Source organism: Schistocerca serialis, chromosome 2 (genome assembly GCF_023864345.2).
Source record: "Schistocerca serialis cubense isolate TAMUIC-IGC-003099 chromosome 2, iqSchSeri2.2, whole genome shotgun sequence".
Classification (NCBI taxonomy): domain Eukaryota; kingdom Metazoa; phylum Arthropoda; class Insecta; order Orthoptera; family Acrididae; genus Schistocerca; species Schistocerca serialis.
The window spans coordinates 720342187-720367589 of record NC_064639.1 but is presented as its reverse complement, the minus strand read 5'-3'; the positions used below and the strand labels follow the sequence as shown (position 1 = coordinate 720367589).

Below are 25403 nucleotides of genomic sequence, written 5' to 3'. Positions count from 1 at the left end.
AAGCCCATTTTGTTAACTGTGGATGCATCTTCTTGTGGGATTGAAGCTGAATTCTCCCACAGAATTGATTCTTCTGACAGACCTACTGTTTTACCTCAAAAACTGTTAACAAAGCACAGAGTAATTACAGTCAGCTTTAAAAAGAGATAATCACCATTATCTACAGTTGTTACCAATTTCCACCAGCTTTTGTAAAATCGGAGCTTCTATATGATTACAGATCATTGGCCTTTAATGGCCTTGTTCAATCCTTGCAAAGCCTTTCCCACCTCTGACAGCACAAAAATTGCAATGCCACATTCTGATGACTTGTATTGATTACCAGTCAGTATTAACACAGCATTCACCTGAGGAATCATGTTTTCAAATTGATACTTAGGATTTTTAAAATCTTTTAAGTTTTACTCTCAATTTTCAGCATAGTGCTGCAGAAACTGCTTCTGACACAGCTCTTCAGGTTTTTTCAAAATATGTGCACCATAGGTGATCTTGTATTTTAAAACAAATTCCCCCACCCAGTGGCATGTTTCTGTCTTTTCTTGTCACATGCTACCCGCACGGTCAGGTGTTCTGCTGTTGCAATTGGTGAATGACAATGTGCATCTTGTGATACCTCAATCCCTGTATGGGAAGTTTTGTCTTTACTGCATCAGATTCGTTGGGGTATATGTCACACAAAGCTACTTGCCCAATGTCATTGTACATGGTAGGGTATGGATGCCTGAACTGCATGAATGATGTCTAATTGCAAAGATGTTTGGAACATCAATCAGCTCCATCACAATGTCTTTTTGAGTGGCCATGTCCGCATACAGTAAATTTCCTTTTGTTGTCCCTATGACATCCACCACTATTGCAAATATGGTTTCAGCTTTGTCTTCTATTTTTTGTCTTGAAGTTATTCCTGAGGTCATTGTCTTGGACAATAATTCACACTTCACTTCGCCAAATTTTCAACAGCATCACCAGCATCCAGCACGTGTCTATTGCAACTTTTCAGCCTCAGTCTAACTGTGAAGCTGAACAGTTTGTTCGGACATTCTAAAAGTGTCACAGAGAGCAAGCATATAAGCAAGGAACAAATAATTTTTATCAACATTTAGAAAAAATGAACTAAATTGATTTATTTTGTGGATGTGATCGAGCCCTTCATGTGTTCCAGAGTGAATGCACCTAGGTGGTCATAGTTAATCAGATGGTGATAGTTGATCAGGGAAAAACATTTTTTTTTATATAATCAGCCAGTTCATAAGTGAAATCATTGCTGCCAACAAAGAAGAAACCCATATTGGTTCAAAGAATATTATTTCTGAAATGATGTTTATGCCAGACAGAGAATAAAAAACCTGTTTTTTCATCAATATGTGTATACTTTTCAAATGACCATCAGAATGCGCTTTATTGAAAATTTTTCTTTAATTTAGATTACATGTAAGATGAACACCACAAAACGTTTAACAAGTTCAATGCTCCACATTATCAACAACTGCTGTGAACACACTACGTGGATGTGTGGTAGGCATAACAAAATCACAGCCACACATGCCTAGTATTATATCCAAAACAAGCATTTCTCAAAATCATAAATGTCAAACCCTCTCTATCTGTTCAAACACAATGAAAAATTATATTTCTCATATCTATGTAAAGGATTCTTCTTTAATCGCTACAGAAAAATTACAATCACTAATAAAATAATTTTTCTGTTGGACAGAATTCTAAAAATTAGTTATATTACATTAGATGAGATACACTGTTCCATCAATAGACCCACAAGAAGAAGACTTCACAGAAGTAAAGCATCTCAGAAAAGTGAAAACACAAAACGCAATATTTACAAAAGAACTGTTACAATGATAATTCCAAATATCCTAAGTGAAATGGTCCATGGATATGCAATAGGTAAAAAGTTTTCAACACTTCTTTATCTACAATTTGGTACAAAATTATTTACAAACATATAATTGTGTTACACTGTGATCAGAAACTGCCTAAAAAGCTTGTCATGATGTTGCAGGGTAGGCTGTCCTGAGCAATAATTAATAAGAAAAAAATTAAATATGTTTTGCCATTTCCTAGTTAGTTAACATTGAATTTACCTTTGGCTCAGGTTCAGTCCTCACTAATGTCGTACCTAATTTTTGTATCATTGTCTTGTTCGGTTCTAGGAAACCAAATGAAAAATATGTTTGGCGACACTATCTCTAGCAGGCCACATGAATTTGCATGTGCAACAGCCTGGTTGACTGACTTAACACTAATTAACTCAAAAACAGCACAACATACCAAATTTTTTTCTTGACAATTATTTCTCATGCAACTTACCCTGCAACACCCTTACTGGCTTTTCAGACTGTTTCTGACAACCCTGTATACAGAGGTGTATAAGATAATTCCTGAGGTTTAGATTTTGTTAATACTATATGCTTCATTCTGTTCTCCTCAATTTGGTAATGTAGTGAAAAAGTCACCGTTAAGCCCTTTGCACTCTTGAACTACATATTATTCAAAACCAGACTTTCTATAGGTGCCAGCAAGTTTTTCAAAAGGTGTGTTTCAGAATAATGCCAACCTTTCATAGGTTTTTCCTGATCTAAGCCTAAGTGAACAAGTCTTTATTTATACTGCTTGATTTCCTAACACTGGTGCCATGCATGAACTGCTGCTTCTTTCAGTTATTGTATATAAAGGTAAATGATTACACTTTGCAACAATGAAAATGTAAATCGAATGAAAATACTCAATTCCTATCAATTCTAACATGCTGACCGCAAATATCACAAAGACAATTCAAAATTAGCTCTAGTTTTAATTGTATACTCTTTTATTACAGTGAGATAATTATGCACAGATTTTTATGTTTAAGTTTAAAATCAAATATTATAATGGATTGTCAAAGTCATAATAATTAGTAACAATGGATTATATTATTGTCCCTGTTCTTGGTTGTGTGCAATATTTTGGATACAAACATTTTGATACCAATTTTAGTGATCTTTTTGTCTCCCTCTTCTTCAACTTCAGTGACTTCATTAATGCACGTAATAATTTTTACACATTTGTCTCCAGATTAACTACCAGTTGTTCAAGTTGACTGCTACTGAAGAGAACAAAAATGCCACAGTTTGTGTTAACAGTGCTGACACATTTTGCTATGTGTGTGTGTGTGTGTGTGTGTGTGTGTGTGTGTGTGTGTGTGTGTGTGTGTGTGTGTGTGTGGAGAAGTGACATTTACTTCGCAAAAACAGCAAATAGCTCCATTGATTAAAGAAGCTTACAGTTGTTATTTTGGGTGCAAAATAGATCATCAGGATAAACCCTGGGCTCCACATGTGATCTGCAACACTTTTGCCAGCAACCTCAGGAATCTCATGCATGAGAAAGAACGCTCAATGCCCTTTGCAGTGCCCATGATCTGGCAAGAGCCAACAAACCATGTCAGTGACTGCTACTTTTGTAAAGTTCCTCCAATCAAGAAGAAAATATCTAAGAAGGAGAAGCGGACAGTGATCCATGCTAACATTCCATCTGCCATATGACCAGTTCTACATGGGGAAGCATTGCCAATACCTGAACCACCGACAGAGTACGAGATTACTTCTGCTGGGGATTCTGAATGTACTGAACCATGTACATCACAAGATCCAGAGTTTCTTCCAAATATATCATCAACTGATGATACACAAAAATTGTCTCAAAATGAATTAAGTGATCTCATTAGAGATTTGGAGGACTCTAAAGCTAAGGCTGAGATTTTAGCATCAAGATTGCAGCAGCGCAATTTTCTGGAAAGCAATGTAAATGTTTCATTCTACCACAGAAGAGAGAAACAATTCACTACTTTCTTTTTAACATGAAAGATAGTCTTGTGGGCTGTGTAGGCATAAATGGTCTAATGAAGGCTCTCGGAATTAATTACAACCTTGATGAGTGGAGACTCTTTATTGATACGTCAAAAGTTGAGCTTAAAAGCAGTGCTTTTACATATTGGTAATGAGCTTCCTTCTATTCCAGTTGGGCATAGTGTGCATATCAAAGAGTCATACCAAAACATGAAAATTTTACTACAAACCATCGAGTATAATAAGTCTCAATGGCAGATTTGTGGTGACTTGAAAGTGGTTGCACTGCTATTACGTAGGCAATAAGGGTATACTAAATATTGCTGCTTTCTCTGTGAATGAGATAGCAGAGCTCGTGCATCTCATTACAGTACACACTAATGGCCCACAAGAAAATCTCTTCAAGCAGGTATAAAGAACATTAAGAGTGAACCTCTAGTAGACCCTAAAAAGATTCTGCTCCCACTCTTGCACATCAAGTTGGGTCTCATGAAAAACTTTGTTAAGGGAATGAACAAAGATGGTGACGCACTTAAGTACTTATGGCAAAAATTCCCTTACTTAAGTGATGCCAAAGTAAAGGAGGGCATCTTTGTAGGCCCACAGATTTGAGAGCATTTTAGAGACCATACTTTTGATGGGATCATACAACGTGATGAGAAGCATGCAAGGGAATGTTTTAAGACAGTCTGTTTACAGTTCTTAGGGAACAAACTAGCAATAAATTACAAGGAGATTGTAGATAACATGTTATCATCTTATGAAAAACTTGATTGCAACATGTCATTGAAAATGCATTTCTTACATATTCATCTTGAGTTCTTCCTCAAAGAGTGTGGTGCAGTAAGTGATGAATGTGGGAAGCGATTTCATCAAGATATTGCCACATTTGAGAAGAGGTATGCCAGAAAGTGGAGCCCTACTATTTCAGCAGATTTCTGCTGGACTGTCATACGGGATGTTCCCGAGTAGGTGTATAAATGCCAAACAAAGCGAAAATGGTCATCTTCTGAATTTATCTCTGAACAAAATATGTAATTGTATATACTGTACATCAGGACATTTAACATTTGTAATCATCTATATACATATGTGACCAGTTAATTTACATATTTTCTTTGTGCTTTACATAGATCTGGTACAAAGTGTTTTCATTCGGGTAATATTATCGTCATTTTTTCTTAATATTTTACTTTTTTGCTTCCAGAATGGCACTGAAACTTATCAATGCATAACACATAACATAATTCAAGTAATTATTCACTTAAAATTTGTTATGCTGAATCTTGGAACATGAATGCATATTCAGTTAGTGTGTTATTTATACAAAAATGTAGATTACTTTTTTTAAAAAACTGGAGCCACGGATATGCAACAATCTTGTCATAGTAATACTTGGCAAATTTTCAAGTGCAGTCAGAGCAATAGCACAACGGGCATTGAACATTGTGCAAAGTTGGTGCAGGAAAAAGGATCTAAGGGTCAGTCCTAAGAAGACTGTTGTAGTACCATTTATGAGGAAGCAGATCCCACACACATACTGGAATCTCAGGCTTCTCGATGAAACTTTACCAGTGAAGGGGATAGTGAAATACCTAGGGGGAACCCTGGATGAGAAACTATTGAAGACCCCTCACATACAGAGCCCATGTTCTAAGGCGAAAAGTAATCTAGTGAGTACCAGGAGAGCTTGTGGTAAAAATTGGGGCTTAAGCCCCAAGAGTATGTACTGGATATACACCACAGTAGTAAGGCCTATCATCACTTATGGGGCTACAGTGCAGTGGAAAAAGGTACAACAGCAGGTAGCTGGTAAGGAGCTAGCTAAGGTGCAGAAATTGGCCTGCTTAGCCATACAGGCAGAATTAGCAGCATAACCATTGCTGGGATGGGAACCGTGTTGGACATGCTCCCATTATACCTGTGGGTAAAGATGGAGGCAGCAGCAGGAGCACACAGGTTAAAGCCTGGCAAAAACTGGAACTCACTGGGATATCCAGGATCTCACAGTAAAATACTGAGTCAGGTAGATATAGGTATGGTTGGGGAAATGCTGGTCGACTATATAATAACTCCCAGTTGCTTCAACAGGCCATTCAAAGTAGTAATTGGAATTACAGAGCTCTGGGAGAACAAATTTCGACACCATACTGGAGACATAGTCTGGTTCACTGACAGTTCGAAAACAGACCAAGATGTCGGGGCCAGGGTATACAGGGTGCAGTCAAGGCTGGAGAGTGCACTCTGTCTAGGGAAGATGGCCACCGTGTTTCAAGCAGAAATATCTGCTATCAGGGTGTGTGTGGAGGAGAATTTGTGGATGTGCTACAGAGGTTGTAGCATTTTCATTTATTCAGACAGCCAAGCAGCCCTGAAAGCACTGGGAGCCTCTGCAACAAGATCAAAGATCGTAGCAGAATGCAAAAGCCCTTGTTGAGCTAGGGGAAAGCAACAGGGTAAACCTACTGTTGGTCCCTGGTCACTCAAGAAATAGTAGTAATGAGCACGCCAATAGGTTGGCCAGGATAGGGGCGATGACACCATTTATTGGACCAGAACCTATCCTGACAATCACCAAGGCAATGATCTAAAACTATGAGACTGGACAAGCAGACACCATGTAGAATATTGGGCTAAGGTCCAAAATCAAAAACATGGAAAGGTATTGATGCTGGAGCCATGTCCTAAGAGAAGTGTCTCAAACCTACGCTTGAACAGGAGAGAAATGGAACTCACAGTTGGACTATTGATTGGCAGTGAGAATTTCAAAGAACACCTACATACAATGGGAATAATAGAAGAACATCCCAAATGTAGGATGTGTGGTGTGGGAGAGGAAACCACATCACATTTGATCTATGAATGCGAGGCATTGGAGATTAAAAGACACGGAATATTCAGATCAACCAGACCTGAAGAAAATGTGTCTAGCAAAGCACTGGTAAAGGATCTCCTTGCACTGTTCAAGGCCATTGGTTGGCTTTACTAGAGACACAGGGCATGATACTACACAATAAACTCACCAATGGGCTTCACCAATGTTGTTTTTGCTTCCCTGATAAAATCAAATCAAATCAACCCCCATCTCAGCCCCTCTTTACCGCCACCACCAGGCCTATGTCTCCCATCATGCGTATCTACTCACAATCTGGTCACAGCAGCCAGAGACAGTGGTCATGTGTATGAGTTCTGTTAGCATGACTGTGTGTGTGTGTGTGTGTGTGTGTGTGTGTCTGTGTGTGTGTCTGTGTGTGTCAGCTTTTCTTCCATGCTGAAACCCAGTGCTGTTTTCCTTCATTACTATTTGATAACACATTGCTGTACTCAGTGTCTGTCTGACTTTCTTTTCTAAACTGCACGCCATGCTATTACTTGCAAGCCACAATGTATCAGCTGTCTTGCTTGCGCATAACACACAGCTAAAAGGCTATATTTCCACATCAGTTTCTGTATCTTCCCTTGACACAAGAACTTGTATCCCATCCTTCTATCACCTCCCCATCCCCACTATTTCTCCTTTCTTATATTATACCAACCTCACCTAATCTAGTCATATCTGCTGTCCCCATTCTTCCATTGCAAACTTGCTTTGACCTCATTGTGCTTTCACATCCATTTCAGTGGGTTTTCGCCTTTAACTATCAGCCCCCTCAGGTTTCATCTTGATTCCCCATACTTCAACCGTTCCATCCTTTTTGTGATTTCTCCCACATTTTTTGTGTATTTTGTGATTTTTTTTTTTTTTTTTTTGCACATATTTCTAGGTTGATTAAGTATTTTTCTACGTTTTTATGCGTGGATTCTTGTTCCTTCCATCTGTGCCAATACAGAAAAGTTTCCTTATCCCTAGCCAGAACCCTGTTCCACATACTGTTCCTGCATTGTTGCTTGGCTCATGGAATCCCCCAAAATGGCCTTAACAACAAATTATCCATCCTCTGTTGCACACTCTCCTTCCACAATGAACACCATTTGTTCAGATTCCGCCAGTCTTTAACCCTTATCAACATGCTCCTGAAAAACCACGTCAATCAGGCCCAAACCTTCTTACCATACCTCCTCTCCATCTGTAAAATTCTCCTGCTGTGCAATCCCAAATTCCTGGATCCTATCTCACACACTGAAACTCTTACGCTCCAGGAACTAGAGCAGCATACACAACACCACTCCAAAAAAATCTTCAAGCTGTTCACCTCCTACTCTCGTATTGGACTATCATTATACACCACCTCTACAACAATCTCAAAACCTCCCCAACATCCCCTGATTGCTGACAAACCCTGCCTCACAGACCTACTACAGTTACCCCATTTTCAAAAACTCCCACCCACCATCACACAGAACCACAAACTAAACAGATCAAAAACACAGTCATGAACCTTTCTCCAAAAGCCTTAGCCCCACAGAAGTATCAGTCCTTTCCAAAGGCGTCAGCTTTTGCCCCACTTCCAAAGAGTGGTTAAAGAACTTCTCTCCTTCTTGGCTACCAACCCTACCAATCAGACTCAACCAGAGACCAATGTTGAACCCTATCTGACTTACTTCAGTCCTCCATCCAAGTATGATCCACTCCCACTGCCTCCAAATCATTGCCTGTTAACTTTCCAGAACTTCATAACCTTGAACCTTGCCTCACCATCATTCCCCAAATCCCTCAAAATCCAAGATAATCTTACATCTGCAGAAAGAACTGCAATCTATCACCAAAAGCTGCTTCTGACCTTATAATCCTATCTGCTGAAGAAGGCTCCACCACTGTTGTTTTGAACCACAAGGAGTACATGGCAGAGGGCAGATTCATCCACCTAGAATCCCTGCCATAGTGACCCCATTCCAGAAATCCAGCAGGATCTCCAGTCACTCCTCAAATCATTATGCCCATCCCAGAACCTCTCCCTAAAATACCCCTACCACTCCCCCAACACCTACCTTCCACACGCTTCCTGAAGTCCATAAACCCAACCACACAGGATGCCCCATTGGGGCCCACCCTTCCCACAGTGAAATTCTGCCCCCCAACGAACCTACACAATATCCTTGTCTGTTCCTACACAACCCCAGCTCCCAAGCACTTGTCTCATGGTTCATACCCCTTTAATAGGCCTATAAGGAAGGCTGTCCCCCCACTATGAGAATCTCTGCTCTCGTAGACCAACACCTCCTGTATAAAGGATGCCACCCATTTCATCAACAGACTCTCGACAGTTCCTGCTACTTTATCACATTGTGTCCTGCTCATCACTATTGGTGTCATCTCCATTTACACTAATGTTCCTAACGTCCATGGCATTGTAGCTATTGAATTCTACCTTTCCCAACACCTGACAAATTCCAAGCCTACTACCTCCTTTCTGGTCACCATGATCAACTATATCCACACCCACAATCACTTCTCCTATGAAGACATCACCAACAAACAAATCCAGGGTATGGGAATGGGCAACTGCATGGTAGCATCCTATGCCAACCTATTCATGGGCAATCTAGAGGAATCCTTTGTAACCAATCAGTACACCAAACCCCTCACCTGGTTCAGATTCATTGATGACATCTTTGTGATCTGGATAAATGGTGACAAAACCCTTTCCACATTCCTCCAGAGCCTGAACACCTTCTCTCCCATTCTCTTCGCCTGGTCCTCCTCAACCCAACAAGTCACCTTCCTCATTAACAATCTCCACCTCAAAGATGGATATTTCAGTGCTTCCACCCATTTCAAACCTACCAACCACCAGCAATAGCTCCACTTCGACAGCTGCCACACATTCCACACCAAGAAGTCCCTTCCATACAGCCTAGCCACACATGGCTGTTGCATCTGTAGTGGTGAGCTGTGCTTCTAGAAATATACCAAGGCTCCCACTGAGGCCTTCACAAACCATAATTACCCTCCCAACCATTTACAGAAACAGATCTCCCATGCCTTATCTCTCCAGTCACCCCCCCCCCCTCCCCCACCACCACTACCAAAGTCCCACCACCCAACCAAATAGGAGCATTCTCCTCATGACTCAGTACCACCCAGGATTGGAGCAACTGAATCACATTCTCCACCAGGGTTTCGGATACCTCTTGTCGTGCCCTGAGGTGAGGATTGTCCTATCCACTATCATTCCCACCCTTCCCACAGTGATATTCTGCCCCCCAACGAACCTACAAAATATCCTTGTCCGTTCCTACACAACCCCAGCTCCAAAGCACTTGTCTCATGGTTCATACCCCTTTAATAGGCCTATATGGAAGGCTGTCCCATACATCCTCCCACCACCATCTACTAAAGTCCAGTCATAGGCATCACCTATCCCATCAGAGGCAGGGCTGCCTGTGAAACCAGTCATGTAATCTACAAGCTAAGCTGCAACCACTGTGCTGTGTTCTATATGGTCATGACAACCCAGAAGCTGTCTGTCTGCAAGAATGCCCACTGACAAACTGTGGCCAAGAAACAGCTGGTCCATTCTTTTGCTGAGCATGTTGCCCAACACAACATTTGTTTTAATGACTGCTTCACAGGGGTGCTTCCTACCAACACCAGCTTTTCTGAATTGTGCACGTGTGAACTCTCCCTGCAATATATCCTACGTTCCCATAAGGCTCCTGGCCTCAACCTTATATTAGTCATTGTCCTTCACCCACCTAGCTCCTTCTGTGTTCTCACTCCAGCACTACATAACCCTCTGTTCCACCTACGCACCCACAGACTTTTTAGTTCTCTTGTTTTCTGCTGCCCTTCCCTTGCCCTCTAACCTCCTGACTGCACCTAGCTGCCTTACTCTCCCTTCATTTCATCCCATTATGTCCCCTCAAACAGCACTTTACAGTCCTCCACCCCTACCCTGCTATCCCTGCCCCTACCCTGCTATCCCTCCCCCTCCCTGCTCCAGTCTCCTCCTTACCCCCACCACCCAGACTGCCTCTCCCATCATGCACAGCTGCTCACAATCTGCCTTCGGCAGTCAAAGATATTGGTCATGTGTGTGTGACTTGTGTCTGCATGAGTGTATGTGTTTATGTTGTCTAGTTCAGAAGAATGTTTTTTTGGCCAAAAGCTTACTTGTTTGATAGTCTTTTAGTTGTGCCAATCCATGACTCAACGTCACCGCTATGTGGTGAGTTGCAATCTGTCCTTTCCATAATACTGTCATTATTCCATCCTGGATTATCCATTGTTTTATTTTCATAATTCACAACAAGTAAAAAATAAATAAAATTACAAAAAAGGAAAAAAGCATAGTATTCTATTTCAGAGATATTACTGATCATTAAATAAATTCACGAAAGCTGAAATGTAAATTCCAACAGTAAGTAACTCATTATTAGTCTTTATTATGTAAATGTAAAACAATTTAATATTTAATTCAAATGACTCTAATCAACAGCAGTTTTACACCAATGAATTTATGTGATACATAGGGTAATACTATATCACACGTATGACAATATCTTCATTCAATATCGTGTAGCTGTGTCACACAGATGGTGGGTAGGGTTCAGCATTTGATTTTGGGTTTAATTATTTTTGTGATTTTAATCTCTCCAATAATGAGGTAGCACACAGTATTCCTTAAACAATAAAAATTCCAGTACTACAATGTTGAACATAACAATTATTAATCAAACCTGTCAGAAAAATTAATGAAGGGTAAAGAGTAGGAGAGTTAAAAATAAATTACCTACCATAGGAAAGAAATAACTACAAGGCTTATCAATGTGAAGATGTTATAGATACATATAAAATTCAGTAAGAGGGGCCAGATGTAATATGTCAAACACATTACCACTGACAACATGTCTTTCACAGAACATACACAGCCTTCATAACAGATGCTCAAAGCGACCTCTCTTTAATTTCTAAATATTGAGCAAGCCACTGCTTCTTGCTTCCCTGAACATTCACTGCATAACTTCATCTACAGTTACAAGAGCTGCAGGGAAGCCTGTTACCCATTTTTCCACACTCATGGGTGAAGTAGAATAAACACACTCCTTCAAGTGCCCCCACAAAGATGAAATCTAGTGGATTCAAATCAGCCAAATATTAAGATCATAACACGGAACTTCCATGACTAATCCATTTCCTAGGAAAGGTTCTGGCTGTTTGTTGCAATGCAGGTAATTACCTAGCTACCTCAAATGTACTTCATTTCAGTTCTTGGTGTATAGCTTTTATAGTGGCTTCCTCATTAGCTGGAGTAAGTCTAGCCTATAGACGAACTCTGCTCAGTGATGGAAAAAGAAGGGAACATGTCTCTGAAGTGAAGCTCCAGATGATTATAATACAAATGGTAACAGAGTACCTTTGAAGTGAGTTGATAGCCCTGCTGGTGACGAAATGTGTTTAAGAAATGTAATGGGTTTAAAAATGGCAAGCTTGATGATTAGTCCTAATCAACAGAACCCATGGCACAAGGATATACTGGAAACTGGATTCTAATGCAGTTGGTGGAGTAGTGTGAAACAATACGCTTACACAATGTGACTATGTGATTTGCATATCTGCACAGGAACTACCTAGGATACATGTCATTAGTATACAATTTTATGGCCTCATTAAACCACTTTGCACAATCATTTTCTTACCAACTTCTTTAATGCATCCATGTTTCATTCCTTCTGCCCAGTATTTCTCAATTTGTTCTAATCTTTCCTGTATTTCCTCATCTGTCAATTGTCTATTTTTGGTTTGAATCTTATTTTCTTGTTTACATTTTCCTGAGATTTTCTGCTTCGTTTTGTAGATCATCCAGGACTACTTTTAGTTCTTCCGTATCCTCTCTAATTTCTTTGGCGCTGTCCTAGTTGTTGTTTCAGATTCCAGTGTCGCTATAATTCTTCTTGTTAATTTGGTTTCTGGATCCTCTTGATGTGCCCAAATGAAGAGTATAGTATCTGTAACAGGCTCCAGTCTCCAGCACACCACTTCATTTGGCACTGTTCTCCATTGTCCTCCTTTTTGACACACGCACGCGCGAGCGCGCGCACACACACACACACACACACACACACACACACACACACACTTTTTTCGTGTGTTTTGTATAAAACCCGCTGTAATTGTTGCATAAATGATTAATGGAAAATCTCATATAAAGATGTGAAACAAATACTAACAAAGAGATAGAGGGGCTGGCCAGTACTTACCTCAGCTCAGTACAGCCAATAGATACACAAAAAACAGAACCGAAAATTTACGTTCCTATCTTTCGGAACAAATGTTCCTTCATCAGAGAGGAGAGAGGGGAAAGAAAGGGAAGAAGGGAAAGTGGATTCAGTTACTCACAACCCAGGTTATGAAGCAACAGGGAAAGGAAAACACGGAGGGTAGCAAGGATGGAGGCATGATGGTCAGGGGGAAGCCAAAGATATTCTACTGTAAGTACTGTGCCAGCTTAAAACCAAAGAGGATGCATACAGAAGTAAAGAGGTATACAGTATAAAGATAAACACAACTATGTAGGATGAAAAGATGCGTGAATGGCTAAAGACGAAAGGGAAAGAGGGGAAGACTGAAGAGTAAATGGGAGTGAGGTTGTTTAACATAGGTTCAGTCCAGGGGGATGGCAGGATGAAAGGATGTGTTGGAGTGCAAGTTCCCATCTCCGCAGTTCAGAGGGACTGGTGTTGGGTGGGAGAAGCCAAATGGCACATACAGTGTAGCAGGTTCCTAGGTCCCTAGAATTATGCTGGAGGGCATGCTCTGCTACTGGGTATTGGACATCTCCTAGGCGGACAGTTCGTCTGTGTCTGTTCATGCGCTCAGCCAGTTTAGTTGTTGTCATACCGATGTAAAAGGCTGTGCATTGCAGGCATGTCAGCTGATAAATGACATGTGTAGTTTCACACGTGGCCCTGCCTTGAATTGTGTATGGGCTGGAGTAGGTGGTTGTGGAGGGATGCATGGGGCAGGTTTTGCAGCGGGGTCGGTTACAGGGGTAGGAACCGCTGGGTAGAGAAGGTAGTCTGGGAATATTGTAGGATTGAACAAGGATGTTACAGAGGTTAGGGAGCGACGGAAGGCAACTCTGGGTGGTGTGGGGAGAATTTTGTCAAGGGATGATCTCATTTCAGGGGTTGACTTGAGAAAGTCATACCCCTGGCGGAGTAATTTGTTGATGTATTCAAGGCCAGGATAATATTGGGTGACAAGGGGGATGCTTCTGTGTGGTCTGGGGGTAGGAACATTGTTGTTGGACAGGGAGGAATGTATTGCTCGGGAGATCTGTTTGTGGACAAGGTCTGCAGGATAGTTGCGGGAGAGGAAAGCACTGGTCAGGTTATTGGTGTGTCTTTGATGTAGGATGGGAGTGTGCGGGTGATAGGTTGGAGGTGCTGGTCTACCAGAGCTGAGATACGTTCTGTTGGGGCTTTGAAGACTGCTACAACGGGACGGCCAATATGGTTCTCCACAAACCACTTCCTAGAACGCCTCAAAACCATTCCCACTCCTCTCTCACCTGAAACCTTTCTTGTCACCATAGATGCTACATCCCTTTACACAAACATCCCACATACCCATGGTCTCTCTGCCCTTGAGCACTACCTCTCCCAACGCCCACCCGAAGATCTTCCAAAAACCTCGTTCCTTATCACGCTTGCCAACTTCATCCTAACCCATAATTACTTCAGTTTTGAAGGCCAGACCTACAAACAAATCAGGGGAACGGCCATGGGAACCAGGATGGCTCCGTCCTATGCTAACCTCTTCATGGGCCGCATGGAGGAGGCTTTCCTGAAGACCCAACAGCTGCTTCCCCTGGCCTGGTATAGGTTTATAGATGACATCTTTGTGGTCTGGACTCATGGTGAAGAAACATTCCTTAATTTCATCCATAACCTCAACTCCTTTTCGAATCTGAATTTCACCTGGTCCTTCTCCAAAACTCAAGCCACCTTCCTGGATGTTGACCTTCATCTTGTTGAAGCTCACATCCACACCTCTGTCCATATCAAACCCACAAACAAACAACAGTACCTTCACTTTGATAGCTGCCATCCATTCCACATCAAACGTTCCCTTCCCTACAGCCTAGGTATTCATGGCAAACGTATCTGCTCCAGTAATGAATCCCTCAACAATTACACCAATAACCTGACCAGTGCTTTCCTCTCCCGCAACTATCCTGCAGACCTTGTCCACAAACAGATCTCCCGAGCAATACATTCCTCCCCGTCCCTGGCCTTGAATACATCAACAAATTACTCCGCCAGGGATATGACTTTCTCAAGTCAACCCCTGAAGTGAGATCATCCTTGACAAAATTCTCCCCACACCACCCAGAGTTGTCTTTCGTCGCCCCCCTAACCTCCGTAACATCCTTGTTAAACCCTACAATATTCCCAGACTACCTTCTCTACCCAGCGGTTCCTACCCCTGTAACCGACCCCGCTGCAAAACCTGCCCCATGCATCCCCCCACAACCACCTACTCCAGCCCCGCTACTGGTAAAACACACACAATTCAAAGCAGGGCCACGTGTGAAACTACACATGTCATTTATCAGCTGACATGCCTGCAATGCACAGCCTTTTACATCGGTATGACAACAACTAAACTGGCTGAGCGCATGAACGGACACAGACGAACTGTCCGCCTAGGAGATGTCCAATACCCAGTAGCAGAGCATGCCCTCCAGCATAATTCTAGGGACCTAGGAACCTGCTACACCGTATGTGCCATTTGGCTTCTCCCACCCAACACCAGTCCCTCTGAACTGCAGAGATGGGAACTTGCACTCCAACACATCCTTTCATCCCGCCATCCCCCTGGACTGAACCTACGTTAAACAACTTCATTCCCATTTACTCTTCAGTCTTCTCCTCTTTCCCTTTCGTCTTTAGCCATTCACGCATCTTTTCATCCTACATAGTTGTGTTTATCTTTATACTGTATACATCTTTACTTCTGTATGCATCCTCTTTGGTTTGAAGCTGGCACAGTACTTACAGTAGAATATCTTTGGCATCCCCCTGACCACCATGCCTCCATCCTTGCTACGCTCCCTGTTTTCCTTTCCCTGTTGCTTCATAACCTGGGTTGTGAGTAACTGAATCCACTTTCCCTTCTTCCCTTTCTTTCCCCTCTCTCCTCCCTGATGAAGGAACATTTGTTCTGAAAGCTAGGAACGTAAATTTTCGGTTCTGTTTTTTTGTGTATCTATCGGCTGTACTGAGCTGAGGTAAGTACTGGCCAGCCCCTCTATCTCTTTGTTAGTATTTGTAATTGTTGTATAGTGATTAAGAAGCCACACACCATATCACGAAGTCTAAAATTAGGAAACATACATCTACAACTATACACTGCAAAGCACTGCAAAGTGCATGGCAGAGGGTACATCCCACTGTATGAGTCATTAGGGCATTTTCCCATTCCACTAAAATGAGGTGCGCAAGAAAAATGATTGTTTAAATGCTTCTGTGTGTGCTGTAATTAATCTTATCTTGTTCCCACAATCCCTACAAGAGTGGCATGTAGGGGTTTGTGGTATATTCCTGGAGTCATCACTTAAAGCCAGTTCTTGAAACTTTGTTGGCAGACTTTCTCAGGTTAGTTTCCATCTATCTTCAAAACTGCCAGTTCATTTCTTCAAATATTATAGTGCAAAATTCTATCCACTGCACTAACTGAGTAGTATAACTTTGCAATGTTAAATTAAGATGCTTGTTGTACACGTGATTAAGCTGTTCTTTACTGTTCATTTTGTACTAAAAATATGCACAGAAAGAAATATTTGTTACAGACTTTTTGTGTTGTTAGGATCCAAGGAATTGTGCTTTGACACACGAAATCGTTAATTTTGGTTCACTCTGTATATTAAGTGTCTACTGTATCCCGGTCATCTTCATCAGTAAATTTATGTCATAACATAAATAAATCAAAATGATGCCCGAGGGCATTTAATCCCTGTCTTGTAATTTAAAACTGATGGTCTTAAATATGCATCCCAATTCCTTGTTCTTTTATATATTGATACACCATAAGAAGCATGCACATTCAACATGTGTTGTATATGTTTCTCCATTTGGAAAAGTCAGCATAAAGTCCATAAAGAAAGGAATAAAAATAAGACGATAACTGATGCCAAATATATAAACAGTTATAAAGTCAAACCACAGAAGATACAGTTTTTTAACCTAGTGTTCGTCAAGTCATAATGAACACTCCAGTTGCCATAATGAAACCAGGTGGCTCAAGGTTGCACACGTGTCAGCCCCTTATGCCTTATGCCAATTTGCCCCTGTAATGTTGCTGTGTCAGGTATAGGCTGGTCAGTCATCAAAATTTCCTACTTTGATGTGATTGTTTCGGTTTGTTCCATGAAATTGTTCTCCTTCACAGATTGTTATAAGTGGTACTGTAGAGTAACATTTTGTACATAGCACAGTTACTAGCCTACATCTTATTGGTGTTTACCAGGACCAAATGTGAACATTAAAAACAAACTAAAGATGTAATATTTAAAGTCTTATAACTTTGTTCAAGCACAAACATAATGGCAGGAGCAAGAAGAGTCTGAGAAAGAACAATGCCACATGTTAGTGGCATCATAATTTCTTCAGAGGCTGTAAGTACTGTCTTCCATTCACCAAAAAAGAAATTTAAAGGGAAATGCAGACTCACTCACAGGGACAATTTTAATAAAGACATGGTCTGCAGGAATATTTGTTAGAATACTACAGCAGAGCAAAGCATCCTACGGCCAGTTAAGTCCATATCCAACTACAATACACAATTGAAAATGAGGATTTGGAAATGCCCATTCTTTGCCTTCTAAAAGACTTGGGTTTTTTAGTTCGGAAAATGTAAGGATGGACACAAATCCCTTATGGAACAAAGTGATATTGCTGCCTTGAGAACTACGGTCTTTTGAACTACACATTTATTGCATACAGAAAGTAATAGGCATGTGGTTTATCTGGAAAAACCTTGAGTTTCGCAAAACCATACAAAAAAAAAAAAATACTCAGCACGGCTCCAAGAGGTTAGGTGGCCTGAATGTGCCTCAGCTACTTTTTTATATCGTATATCAGTGTTCTGGATAATTGGTGCATCGATGAAGAGTCTGTAACAGCTCCAAATATATTTTTTTGTGCTATAATGAATATTTTTGAGCATCAAAACCACATACTTTTAAAAATTTCACAAAAGTTCCACAAAACATTGAAATTTCATAACCATTTACCGTCAACTATTTCAAAACAGCAACAATACTATAGATCACATCTTTCTTTGAACAATTTAGATCAAATGTAAATTATGTCTGAAAAAAGCATATAAGTATCCTACAAACAACTTTCGATCACACAGACTTCGAATTAAACTTTAAATGTAATAATGTTAGATGAAGGTATGATGTCTGTTCTTTCAGACATGTCCAAAAGAACCAGACATCATGCATTCATATAACTGATTCGCCTCAATGAACAACGAATGCACCGCCTTCAGTGCAGATGCATAATTACATTCGATCTCCTGTGGGAATCATAAAGTAGTGAGCATGGAGGACATGGATGGTGACTGTGGACAGGTGGTGGGTGCTTGGTGGGTATGTGGGTAGGCTGGGAGACGTGACGAGATAGTGCACGCAATTACTATAAACACTGTGTCCAGAGGGTGCAGTGATTAACACAACTGTCTAGTAAGCAGGAGATTCCTGGATGAATCCCAGTCTGCCACACATTTTTACTCATCACTGTTGATTCTGTATAAAGTACCAGTGCAGCTGACATCAATAGTTCCTTCCCTTTCCTTTCTCTTTCTCTCCTATCCACATTCAATTTGCATAACGAGTAATAAATGATATTTCATATTCAAAAGGTTTTCAACATAAATAGTAATAATAAATACTTTTAGTTTCAATATACAGGAAAATGTTCAATTTCAGCATATAACATTACAGAGCAATCTTTTCCTGACATTCTGAGATTATTTCCTTATAATAAGTCACCTATGTATCTACCAAATAATTTCTACACAAAAAAGAAGATGACAGATGGATAGAAGATAATTATGAAAAGTTAAAGTGATGAGTTGAAAAAAGCATGCAGTCTGAGAAATGAAATTTCTGAAATAATACTGCATGAGCATCAAGTCCCTGATAATTTTTCATGCTTCTGGATTATGAGATGAAAATTATGTTGTATTCCCATAAATGTCCCTACAAAGTACACAATGCAATCATACACCACTTACATTTGATTAATTTACAAACTTACATAATGTGAAGCATGTGACATGGCTTATTTCGAAAAAGTATTCAATTTATTTTCACACTCATCTCAGCATCATTTGTTTGCACTATATTTCCAAAAGTTTTTCATTCAGAAAAAAAAAACAGTTTAGTATAGATTGATCTTAAATCATGTGACATGGCTTATTTCGAAAAAGTATTCAATTTATTTTCACACTCATCTCAGCATCATTTGTTTGCACTATATTTCCAAAAGTTTTTCATTCAGAAAAAAAACAGTTTAGTATAGATTGATCTTAAATCTAAAAAGTGGAAATGTTCTCTTAGGTAATTGGACTTACCAAATGTTCCGTATGTTTCTGGAGTAAAATGCAGCTGCTCATATATGTACTATGAAATTGGCACTAAAGGCGTCACTTGTACTTCCATCAGATCAGTTCCGCTCAGGACATTCTCCATTTTGTAAGCTCTTAAAACAATGAGATACTGCACAATAAGTCTTTCCTTGAACATTATGACATACAGTATATAAGAGAGTTTCCATATTTAGCGAAAATGTTACAGACCAACATCACAAATAGAGATTGTAGTCCTCTGAAGTATGTTCATTAACAATCCTCATCAGGAATTTCCTGTAACTCATCTGTCATACTGCCTTAACACCTGAACTTTCTCCTAGCTGTTTTATCTCTCTAAAAAAAAAAAAAAAAAAAAAAAAAAAAAAAAAAAAAAAAATAATCACATGTTACTGGCAACACAGATTTTACAGAGGTCTTTTCACTTTTGTCAAACTATTACTGGAGCCAAAATCCTCACAAAAACCTACAACAACAAAACTGATTTTGCTATTACTTTCCTTTACCTCACTATCAAAGAGATTTTTTACATCTGTAAATTGGTTATTTATTTGAGATTTTTACTTCCGTAAATTGGCTACTTATATGCTTTTTTATGTTACTGTTTTCTTCTAAATTAGTTATTACTCATTCTCTGCTCTTTTGTATTTCAGATTTCAGTACAGATGTTAAGCAGTCATTATTGGATTTCATTTCACTTTTCAGTTCATCTAATTTAGCTAAAATTGTTCTCAACAAACTGTCCTGGTCTGGTTTTCATTCAACTTGCAAATGGTCTGAGTCCTGAGCCACATCTGATGCCCTGGCGCAGCACACACTGACTCACTTATAGATTTTTCACTTTTTACCATGTTTACTACTTTCAAAAACTACACACATCAAAAAACAGAAATTTTTAAGTATCTTCTGCATTTTTCTTGTCTCTTCTTTCGAAGTCCTGCTTTACGACCTTATGTCTGAATTTGTACTTTCATTTGCTAGAAGTCCCAGTTATCAGAATTCATGTTTAGCATCATGTTCTCTTCAACAATTTTTTTCAAAATATTGTTTTCACATAATAACATACTTCTGAAAAAATTCATATCCCAGCTAGAGCCTGCACATATTCCCCTTAGATATTTCGTATTGAATATAAAGTCTTATTGCAATCTAGTGTTATACACTATTTCTGCAATATATGTAATGTCTTTCTAAAAGAAGACAATATATTATTAACATTACTTAACTTGAAGTAGGCATCAGCGTATGGTTGTAGCTCTCATTGCATAACCTTGTTGTAATTAAATATGGTCCAGGGTGCTTGTTTTGATAAAACTAGAGCTTAATTCCAGTTTCTTGCCATCAATACTTTTTATTTTTAGATCATTCTTGTCAAATAACACCTTCACTTAATGCAGAAACACTACTGTATACTATACGTTGTAATGTTCATGCAAAACATAATGTACAGTATCTCATTGTTCTAAGAGCTTACAAAATGTGTGTCCTGAACTGAACAGCTAACCTGACAGAAGTACATGTGACACCTTTGGCACGAATTTCAAAATATATATATATAAGTTACATTTTATTCTGGAAACATCCAGAACAAATTAACAATGAGAACATTTCCACTTTTAAGATTTAAGATCCATCTATACTAAACTATACTTCTTGTGAATGAAAAACTTTCGGATATACAGTGCACATAAAACAACTTTATCAGGACATGCCACATCACATGCTTCCCATAATGTAGGTCTGTAAATTAATCAAATATAAGTGGCATCTGTTGTCAACAATGTTACACCTATTATTACCCAGAAATAAAAACGAGGGTGTATTTTGTACTTTGTAGAGTCATTTATGGGAAGACAACAATATTTTTGTATTATAATCCAGAACCATGTAAAATTATCAATACGTAACGGACCAACTTTGAGAAATACAGAACTTCATCAAAATACAGAACTTCATCAGAGTGCTAATGCATTGTGCATAATCATGGGAAAAAAATGAATAATTTACTTTATACCCAAAAATTGGTACAACTGTAGCTGAGAAATAATGTGGTATCACTGGCATCCATAATCTGAAAAGTTATTTTAAATATAAGTTTGTAATAGCATGAAGAAGCTCACATATGTAAAAGGAATTATCAATATCATATCTATTAATTCTCAAGTCAACGTCCCATTTTGTCGACATATACGTACTAACCACACAGATATGAATGAGGTATTGCTAGAAAGGATTTTTAACTGGCTCCTGACACTGCATACTGATTTTCAGCTTCAACTTACTATTTGTGGAAAAATGTAACATAAAAGAGACTCTTAACTGTCATACACAAAAGAGCATCACATATGCCCAGCTGCATACCTACATTTTACGAAGCTAACTTACTAATCACAAATAGGAAACTCACTTTTCATATTATCTTATTATAAATACCATTTTTTTGTTTTGAAGTAATTATTAACTGGATAATTCACACACAAATAAGCACAGATTACAACCATAACCACTGTGGTAATCCATTATCTCTGTCTGTCACACAAGTTGCCTTTTCTAAAGGAGTACAATCTCTGAAACAACAAATATATTTGTCACTGCCACCTTGAACTGTGATTTACCTATTGCTACTACAGCCTAACAAGCTTACATAAAATACAAAGTTCAATTAAAATTGCTGCACTAGTGTCAGTCATAGTCGAGGGAAAGGGAAATTTTATCAAAATTCAATGATGGCGCAGTTGGACGATGAAATCTGGGGCTGCTGGCCTGCAGGCCAGACAAGGTAAACACGGTACTTGCGGGCACGGAGCTTAACAGTGGTATTGCACGCAATATTTGTTTTGAGTGGAGCAACAACAAGGCAGGAAACTGCAGCGTTGCTTTAAGTTATTGCAATGTATGAGGTGGGGCACTAGGCCAGAGCCAGGAGTGGCAATTTGTAAATGGCTGACATTTGGGAATTTATCCCTGCCATAGTTTCTGTCTCTCTCTGACACTACGTCAGAAGCGAGGGAGAAACCAATATAAATAAATGAGCAATTTTAGCTTGACAGCTGACAAAATTACCAGCTGCTATTAGAGCTGACCAACAAGCCACAGGAGGGAAACCGACGAGCTCACCCACTGACGCACAAACAAATCGCCAACATCTCCATACACTGTGCATCTGATATATGACCTATCGGACACAAAAATGATGATAAACCTAACTGTTGCAGGTTGCTGATGCTGATTGAGAGTTCAACACCGGCACCCAGTGGTAGCCGCTGAGCAACACCACCACACAACATCAAAGGTATTGACGTGTATGATACCCACTACTAACAAAGCCTACCCTTGTATGACCTGTCGCAGCCAGCAAGACATACGCTACTGCTCTTACCACCCAACCTAACTATCGCAGAGGTTTTTTTCCCTTGGCTCTTGCCTTGGCACTTTTTTTCCTCTGCCCTTCAGACTGCTACCCTTCGTTCGACTTCGACCCAATCTATCTCCAGATGAGCGCGTATTAATGGTTAACCAGATGTACACAAACATCACAGTACCCACATCCTGCAACACCTCACTCTAGTGAAAACTAACCCTTACTCAGAGATGGCAGTAGATCTTTTGAGTTGGCCATCATGCCAGTGTGGGCGTGGAGGGGCTCCAGCTCTTTAAAAAAAAAGCTTAACAGAACGTGCCAGGTCAGTCAAGTGTCAGGACGGACCTGTGCTGGTCTACACTCATAGCCAGTCTGACAGCAATGTTATAAGTATTCGGCATGAACTTGTACTTTGTTTCTACAGTCTTGTTCGGACTATATTCCACCTCCGGGGACACAACACCAGGGCGGGATGGCACGGCACCCTGGAACTTGGAGATCGCACGGTCTGCCTGAAAGAGGACAGTGACAGTGGTCTGCAGCGGGTCCAGGAGGGGCTTGGATCCACTCCAGTCTACAGGTCACATTCGCTTCCCACCTGGCGTACCGGGGTCCGGGCAAGGCCTACACTGTGGGAGGCACAGCAGCGCTGCGACAGTGCCAGACAGTGGCGGGTGTTGCCATCCAGCAAGCACCACTAGCGGTAAGTTGCGGCACAGTGTCCAGGAGGGTGCTGGTTCGAGTCCAGTCCTGTCCTGGGAGCAGCGACGGCCTAAGGGCCACGGGTGACCAGTACACCCACCTTCATCCCATGGTCGGACAGAGCAGGCCAAACGGGGTGGAGGGGCCTTGATGACAGCCAGCTGGAATCACGGGACATTGGCGGGCGGCACGCTGACACTATGCTTCACCATCTAGTACTGTAACAGGGTGTATACATGGACAAGGAAAAAAAATTCCCGGATTTTTCTCGGATTTCCCGGTTAAAAATACACTTTCTCCCGGGTGAAAATACTCTTTTTCTGTGTTAAGTGACAGTATACTCTTCCTCGGCACTGTAAAACTCATCAAACCTTTGAATGTTTATGGTTTTATATACCGATGTAGAATTTCCCGGCACTTTAGAAAACGAAACTCAGGGGCAAAAACACGTTTTGAAAGACCTTTGATGTGCAGCAACACGTACACTGCATATTTTCGTATTACTAAGGTATAAATCTGAATTCCACCAAACAACGCATGTCACTTTCCGAAGCACTGAAATCGAGATTGCTATATGCTTTTGTAAGCGTCATAGCTCATTCACGTGATCTCACCAGCTGATGACAGCAATAGGACACGTGTTGTAGTCAGCCAATAGCAAGATCACTCTTTAAGTAGTGCGAATACACAAATAAGAAAAGTTAATGGCTTAAATTAATATACATAGACTATAATATTGGTCTCGGAGATTAATAAGTTGGAAGAGAAGCTAAGCTTCCACATATAATGTTGATCTTTTTTTGTGCATGTTACACTTTAAGATACATCACACAAATGTGCCAGCAAAATTTTTAATAACGTCGCAAATGTCTCATCTTCTGGGCTCGAAATACTTCTAAATGGTCATCCTCAAAGAGTTGATTTTTAAATGAGAGTCAAGCGCTTTGTGATTTAAGAAATTCATCGTACATTCTCCCACATAGTTCATCTTTCAGAGAAGGAAATCTGCTTTGAATGTAACGCTTTTCAAACCACCATTCGCAATATTTTCCCGCGACCTGTTAGAAATAGGTTCGTTTCTGCAGTCGCAAAAAAGCGCCAGATAACTGGCATCACCATGCTTGTGCAGCTACGATGACGCAGGAAGCCCATATGTTTGTACGTGTAAAACATTAAAAGATTTTACATTATGTCATAAAAGAAACAAGACATCAAAGGATACTTCAAGAGCATTGGGATTTCACAAACCATACTAAAATGCATAATTCGGCTTAAAATGCACATACATATGTAAATTTTCTTGGAGTACCAGTACTCATGTTTGGTTCTTTATTATAGCATAATGCCATACGTGCACTTGAAATGTAGAGAACAGCTGAAACTAGCCAATAGTGTGAAATTAAACACTTAGTTTCAAATAAATTGACTGCCTCAGTAGAAAGGATTAATAAAAGCAAAATCTCTTTAGCAAACCGGCAAAAATAACATCATTGTTCTGTAAGGCGATTAATGCTTGACTGTCAAAGGTGGAAATAAAATCTGAAACTATTAACATATTTTAGCCTGCCATAATTATGCGAACGTATTTTAATTCATTTGATAGCTCCCGGCCACAAAAATCCGTTTTGTTATCATTTAACGTGAGAGCAATAAACGAAGAGGAAACAACAAAATCGCTGAACGTAAATACAGGTCACGTGGAGACTACCCACCTCCCCACCACAACTCGGACTGCTCTGTGCATCAGCCCCGGATTTACGATATTTCTGAACAGGGGCAATATTAAGTAGTGGCGCCCAGCCACACTTCCGTAACCAGAAGCGGGAGAAGGTACTACTCATACGCGACTCAACTGCGCATGCGCAAGAGCCTGCCCGCAACTGCTCAAACGAATCACGCTTACTGGAGGCAATTTGTTGTTATAAAGCATTGCATAGTGTTCCTAAAGCCTTTG

The 25403-nt window shown here is 40.1% G+C and overlaps 1 protein-coding gene across 1 annotated transcript in view; it reads right to left on the bottom strand.

Annotated features, from left to right (window-relative positions):
- The window catches only part of LOC126455679 (piRNA biogenesis protein EXD1-like), a 202750-nt gene that overhangs the window by 143690 nt on the left and 33657 nt on the right, over positions 1-25403 (bottom strand). The gene's annotated exons all lie outside the window — the stretch shown is intronic.